Source organism: Chinchilla lanigera, unplaced genomic scaffold (genome assembly GCF_000276665.1).
Source record: "Chinchilla lanigera isolate Chin_1 unplaced genomic scaffold, ChiLan1.0 scaffold00014, whole genome shotgun sequence".
Taxonomy (NCBI): domain Eukaryota; kingdom Metazoa; phylum Chordata; class Mammalia; order Rodentia; family Chinchillidae; genus Chinchilla; species Chinchilla lanigera.
In genome coordinates this window covers 16,132,194-16,139,180 of record NW_004955415.1, presented here as the reverse complement: position 1 = coordinate 16,139,180, position 6,987 = coordinate 16,132,194, and positions in this window count along the sequence as shown.

The window sequence follows — 6,987 nt, the reverse complement described above, 5'->3', positions numbered from 1 at the left end:
ACCTATGTGGTCATTTTCATCATGATCTGACCGCACGGCTGGGCTCTTGCAGGGCCGGACAGTCGATGGTGCCCTGCTCTTCCAGGACAGGCAGGAGAAGGCCGTGTGACCCTGCAGTGGCAGTTTGGGCCCCATGCCACCGCATCTCAGGCACATCTCAGGAAATCTGTGACCACTGAGTGAAGTGTTTGTGTCCTTTCAGATTTACTCCCCTAGGAGACACGCTGTACCCAAAGCTGGATCTAAATTTAGGTGGATCCTGAGATCCTCCCCCTCCCAAGATCCTCTAAAAATAGCTTCCCTCTTACTTAGGAAATCTCTCTTGCTCTGGAATACAGATATGCTCTGATCTGAATCCAACAGGAAGGCATGAGGGGTGGGGAGAAGAAGCCAGTTTCTCGGAGAGGGAGTGGATGGTAAGGAACAGAACAAATCCCACTCCTCACCCTTTAGCACGGAGGTGCTGTCACCACACAGCACACAGCCAGCCGGGGGACTTCACCCTGGAGACACGGACAATAGGAAGAAGGCAGGTTTCACATGCCTGTGATGCAGAAAATGTTGCAGAGAGAAATACCGAAACACACAGAGCAGCTAGGATTTATGTTGCCGTGGTGGCAGTTGATGGATCTCCATCTTGTTCTGTGAAGCGGTTTCCTTGTGAGGCTGTTGCCATGGAAACCAGATGCGATTAAGTGGTTTATTGGGCGCAGCTGCTGTGGACCAACCTTCTAAGGCTGGGGGCACAGGGTGCACCCTGGCTTGCAGGTGCTTTTCTCCAGCACATGGGCTTTTATAGCACTGCTCATGAACACCTGAAACAGCTGAGACAAAACGAAGCTGCTGCTTGTCGATTTCTGTTATTTTGTCAGGAATAATTTGGCCCCTTTGGTGGAAAGAGGCTGTGGTCGCTGGTGTCAGTGCGCACATGCTGAATTTCCCCGCACTGGGTTAAAGGGAGGCCTTGCACGATCACCAAGGCCAGCCTTGATCCCAGCCTTTCCTCTCTCCTGACTTCAGGCTTGGAAGAGCATTTGTCATCGCTGCGAGTTGTCTGTAAGAGTTCCAAGATCTGCGTGTTCCTCATTTGTTCGGAGCGGACGGTTCCGTGGTGAGAGCCTGACCTGACTTCGTGTCTCCTTAACCGCTCAATGAGGTGTGTCGCCAGGGTTCCCTCCTGCGTCCGGCCTGCTTAGTCACTCACGGGACACGCATGGGTGGGCCGCTGCTACTGAGCACCTGTGTCTGGGATTTTTTCCAGTAACACCTGACAGTGAGTGAAGGCGGCACACACCGAGCAGTTAGCAACGGGGCGGGAGCCGGAGCAGAGGCACCGGAAAGGCCTGAGCTCACAGAAGCAGGGCTCTCAAACCGGGCATGGGGACACATTCCTGTAACACGGCACTGTGGGAGGCCGAGGCAGGAGGGGCCCAAGTTTGAGTTGTCTGGGATACTAAGCAAGAGTCAGAATAAAAACATGGGCTGAGAGTGGAGCTCCTGGGGAAGGTTCAGTCCCCTGTACTGCAGAAGAGAAAAGGAAAAAAGGCAAAGATCTTCTCCATTTTATGTGGCTAAAAACCATGTCCTAGGCTGGGTCAGATGAAAAGAGGTGAGAGTCAGCCCGGCACGGTAGCGAACACGTGTGACGCGGCCTCTCCAGTGTGCCCCGCCCCCTTTGCGTCTCATAACGGGGGCGAGGCTGGGCACCGAGTGTCAGAGGGGACACGGTGCCCTTCATCCGCGGCACGGGGTGACTTTCCTTCTCACAGCTGCTCCCCTGTTGCTAGAGGCACTGCCTGCCTTCCTCTCCAGATCAGAAGGGCTTCTGCTCTCCGCACCTAGCAGCCCCTCCCGAGGCTGAGCTTGGCCCCCTCCCGAGCTCCCTGGAGACGCTACCGCGTTGTGGGGGACGCTGGGGTCCACACCCACGCTCCCACCCACCCTGCTCCAGCTCAGCCTGCTGAAGTGCGTCTCCAGCTGATTTCCTAATCAGGGCCACGAACAATGAGCAGGCTTTGGAAAAAGCAGCTCTCCTAAGATTCCAAACAGCTACCACTTTCGTCACTGGGTGCAAATGAGGGGCCTGCAGGTGGCTGTCGGGGCCTGAGGGATGCCCTGAGGTGACAAGGAGAGAAGCTTGCCCAGCTCACAGCCAAACAGGGGGAGCAAAAGTGAGATTTGATCATGAAGTTGGACCTACTGGCTCAACGCAGCCTGGCCCGGCCTCCTCTGGAGCCAGCCGTCCTCCAGATTTCTCAGTGTGTGGACCAATGTGTCAAATGATACTATAACCCGAGAAGAAGTGGTATTTTTAACAACAGAAACCTCATGTAGAAACCATAGATATGTTCGGGAGGCTGAGGCAGGAAGACTGCCGTAAGTTTGAGGCCAGCCTGGACTGCACAGCGAGACTCTGTCTCAATAAAACGACCCAACAAAAAGATATATATGCATAGTAGTAATTGAAAAAACTTATTGCCAGATACTAGATACCATCTGAGTGCCAGATACTATACTCAGTGCTTCCCCTATAGGTTATACTAGTGGCTTTGTTAGACATGAATTCACTGGAAATTCCCCACAACTCCGGAAGACGGTGCTCTGATCATCTCTTTTCTTGCTTTTTGTGGCCCTCTCCCATGTATTTGTGGAGTACAGAGAACCCCGGGTGGAATTTGGTGGCTGGTTCCTTATTTACTGTTGGGGACCACAAACTCACAGTTTTACGTACTTCCCTAAGGGATGACTGAGTGGAGGCTTGGGACTATTGGTATCACCCTTTTGAGATTCCCATGAACCCATTGGGGTGGGCCATCCTCTCCCACCAAGACTAAGACTAAGACTAAGATCACTAAAAACTAAAGCTGGCTCCAGGTCAAGATCTCATTAGTTTAAAATCACCTCTGGCCTATGGGTCATTACTAATCCCCTCCTCAGTCAGTGAATGTAGAGGTTCTGTCTGTCTCATGGGCTTTTGTTTCTACAGAGCAACTGGTCGACCCAGATCCCTGCTCTGCTTGCTTTTTCCCTTTCCCACTGTGCACCACAACTGGGCAGGAGCTTGGAACTCACTGCAGATCTCTCTAATAATTTACTCTGAATAAATATATCCAGTTTTCGGTCAACAAGACTTTTTTTTCAAGAGGTAGGAAATAGACTATATTGAGTACATGTAGCCCAAAGTCAGACCACCCATGCATACCCACTGTACCCATCCAGATGCGCACATGAATCTCGGAGCTTCAGCTGGGCCTCTGCGTGGCTGGGGAGCCGGGCAGCTTAATCATAGCCCTCTTTCATCTTCCAGAGAGCGGGGGCGGACTCAATCTGAAAGGGGAAGTGGGCAAGGACAGGAGGGGAAACTCCTTCTACTGCACAGGAAGGGGGAATTTACATTCCACTCAACTGTTGAAATGACTGTAAGGCTGTGTGTGAGAAACAGCTTGTGGCCTGCTTTGGGCCTTAGGCTGCACTAAGAATCCTCTGTTGTTGGAGATGTGCGTTTCGGGTCAGGACGCAGGGATCCCTGTGCACACGGCACCCTCAGTCCAGGCTGCTGAGAGCTGCCCTGGCACCGGTCCTTAGGTTTTGCTCCACACCAAATCCATCAGTTTCGGGGCAAGTGCCACTCAGGCAGGAACAGGGGACAAGGACTCCAGACCAAGTGCGCAGGGCCAGGGTCAGGGTTTGGGTGGGCTGTGGAGGCAGTGAAGGGGTCTCTGCGGGCGTGGAAGAGGAGGTAGCAGGCCAGGGTTAGGAACGAGGTGTGCTGGCAAAGTACCCCAGGAAAGAACTGAGCTTTTTGGAAAGTTTTTCCTTCAACTCGAGGAAAATTTGTACATGGCTTCCTCTGTATGTGATTTGAGTTTTCCTGTGTTTAAGAAAATAGGATGGACCTGCGTACCTCGTGACTCACGCAATGTGGGAGGATGGGACATGAGGGGGACAGGCCACAAAAGGGGTCCAGAACAGAGAAGGGAGCGATAGGCCTCCAACCTGGGTGCCAGCAGGCCCAGGATGTGGGTGACAGGAGCACCCGAGTTCCCTAAAATAACAGAGAGTGCAGCCCTTAGAGGATCCAGAACACTGGGCTTTGAGTTTAGGCAGATGTGGGGTCAAATAAGGTTTTCCCATAGCAGACGGTAATCCAAAGTCCACTCCAAACACTTCTCAGAATGGAAATATTTGCTATTTCTTGTGGTAAAAATGTGAAATTGTGTTAGTGGGTATTATAAATATATGTCACCACAGAAAAAGTTGAGATTTACTAAATATTTGTCCTATTGATAAATAGTTGCTACCAGCAACGTCATTCTTGAGTTTCTTCCAGGATTGGAGTGATTGCTAGGCGTACTACAGAATGGGAAAATTAATTCCTTCCCTTCAGATTTTCTACCTAAAGAGTATATCTGGTGATGACTCTTTAATTAAATCATTTGAGTTTTGTTTTGTTTTGGTGCCAGGATTTGAACTCGGGACCTTGTGCTTGCCAGGGAGGCACTTGTGCAGCTGAGCTTGATCCCCAGCCCTAAATCATTTGAGAATTTAGGAAAATTCTACTCTAATTTTATCAACTTTATTTATTTATTTATTTATTTATTGTCTTTTTGAGACAGAGTCTTGCTCTGCAGTTCAGGCTGGCCTTCAGCTCACTTTGTAGCTCAGGCTGGCCTAGAACTTGCAACGATCCTCCTGCCTCAGGCTCCCGAGTGCTGGGATTACAGGCTTACAGGTGTGTGCCACCATGCCCGGCTTTTTTTTTTTGTCTTTATCTTGTATCAATTTTAAAATAAAAGATTAAGGCCAGGCATAGTGGCACATGCCTGTAATCCCAGCACTGGGGAGGTTGAGGCAGGGGGATCACTATTGGTTTGAGGCCAGCCTGGCCTACTTACTGAGTTCAAGGCCAGCCTGTACCTCATAACAAGACCCTCTCTCAAAAGAAAAGAAAAGAGAAAAGAAAAGATTAAGGCCGTTGTGCTTTATCCTGTATGGATGGCCCACCCTCATCCAGTAGGGTGTAATTATTTTCCTACTTTTGCCTAACCCATACTTGTTCTGCCAAGCCTGCTTCTTTTCCCACCTTTAATAAAACTTTGCTACTGTTAAAAATAATAATAAAATTAAGTTAAATAAAAGATCAAGCTGAAGGTCTATTGTGGCGACACATGCCTGTAATCCCAGGACTAGGGAGACCGAGGCAAGAGAATTTTGATGAGTTTCAGGCTAGCATCAGCTCTAAAGTGAGTTCAAGGACAGCCTGAACTATATGGTGAGACACTGTATCAAACAACAAAACAACAACAAAAAAAGATCAAACTGGACGTGATGGTGTGGCCCTATAATCCCAGCACTGTGGGAGGATGAAGCAGGAGGATCACAAGTTTGAGCCCAGCCTGGGCAATTTAGCAATTTAGTGGAATCCTGTCTCAAAATTAAAAAGATAAATAAATAAATAAATAAAAAGGGCTGGGAGTGTAATTCAGTGAAAAGGCTCTGGGTTCAGTCCACACACACATACACATACAAAAATTAAAACACACACACACATACAAAATTAAAAATAATGTGACTTTTGCTCTTTGAGCGTAAGCATGCAAGTGACCCGGTAGGACCCCAGCAGTGTGAGCCCTTGGCTTGTGTATGCTGCCATAGGTCTCGCAAGGGGAAGTGTCAGGCGCAGGGCCGGCTGACAGCACCGGCAGGAGAAGGAGGAGCTGGGAAGCAGCCAGCCTGGCTGACTCAGGGCCGCAGAAGGGCACCCTGTCTCGGTGGTTGAGCAATAAAAGGAGTCTGCCTCCTGTGTCGCCTGCATTTTATAACTCCTCTCAGAAGTGCACCCAGACACTGAACTGAGATTCGACTGATGTCATTTTCTGCCCAGAGGCTAAACTGGGCAGCTCAGGATAGCCCTGTACAAACCACTCCCTTCGCCAGGAGCCCAGAAAATGGTTCCAGCACATGCAGCATGCAAACCTCCTTGTCCAACTATGGTTAAAGAACAAAACAAAACACAAATATTTCCTTTGCTATTATTTTAAATTTTTAGTTCGGTCCTGAATGGTGACTATTCAAGTGGCAGGAGAAAATACAGAAAGTGAGCTGGGCGGGGTGGCACACACTTGTAATTGTAGCCCTTGGGAGGCTGAGGCAGGAGGATTGCTGTGAGTTTGAGGCCAGCCTGGGGTACATTGTGAGACCTTGTCTCAAAAAACAAAACAAAACAAAACAAAAACACAGAAAGTATTTCAGCTTTGAAGTAATCTTTCCTCCTTATAGAAAGAAATATAAACAACTGGACATTTTTCCTCTTCTACATTTTCTCAGGGACAGACCAGCCTGGGAACTTCGATCCCCACGGCAACTGGTGACTCATTTTCTATATGCAAAAGTAATTGTGGTTGTCTGAGATTTGCTGACACAGTCCTATTCCCTGCAAAATAGTTTTCCCAGAGAACTTAATCTACTGACTCGATGCTTTATTTATTTGCTTACTTCCAGGCTGGGAATCCAGCTCTCAGGTTGGCCAGGAGAAGGATGGACCACTGAGCTGTCCCTCTGCCCTGTGATTTCTTTTGAAGCACTTGAATAGTTTTGGTTTCTTGGGGCGTGATTTGACTTCACCCAAGAGAAAGCAACTCCTTGGTGAGCTCGAAATTTCAGGTCCTGTAGGTCTGCAGAGGTCATTTATAGCGCAGTCAAATGTTGGAACGCAGGGGCTTTTGTGGGTCACGTTCTTTTGGGAAACTTTTGGTGGTTTTTGCTCTGCTACAAAACAGAGAGGCTGTAGAAGCCATCAGGACAAGGAAAAATTTCTTTCTTTCTTTCTTTCTTTCTTTCTTTCTTTCTTTCTTTCTTTCTTGGTGCTGGAAGTCAAACTCAGGACTTTGGGTTTACCAAATAGGCACTGTGCCACTGAGCTATCTACCCAACCCAGAGTCAAATTTCTGAGCAGGTTTTAGTCATTGTTTTTGCTGTTGTTGTTTT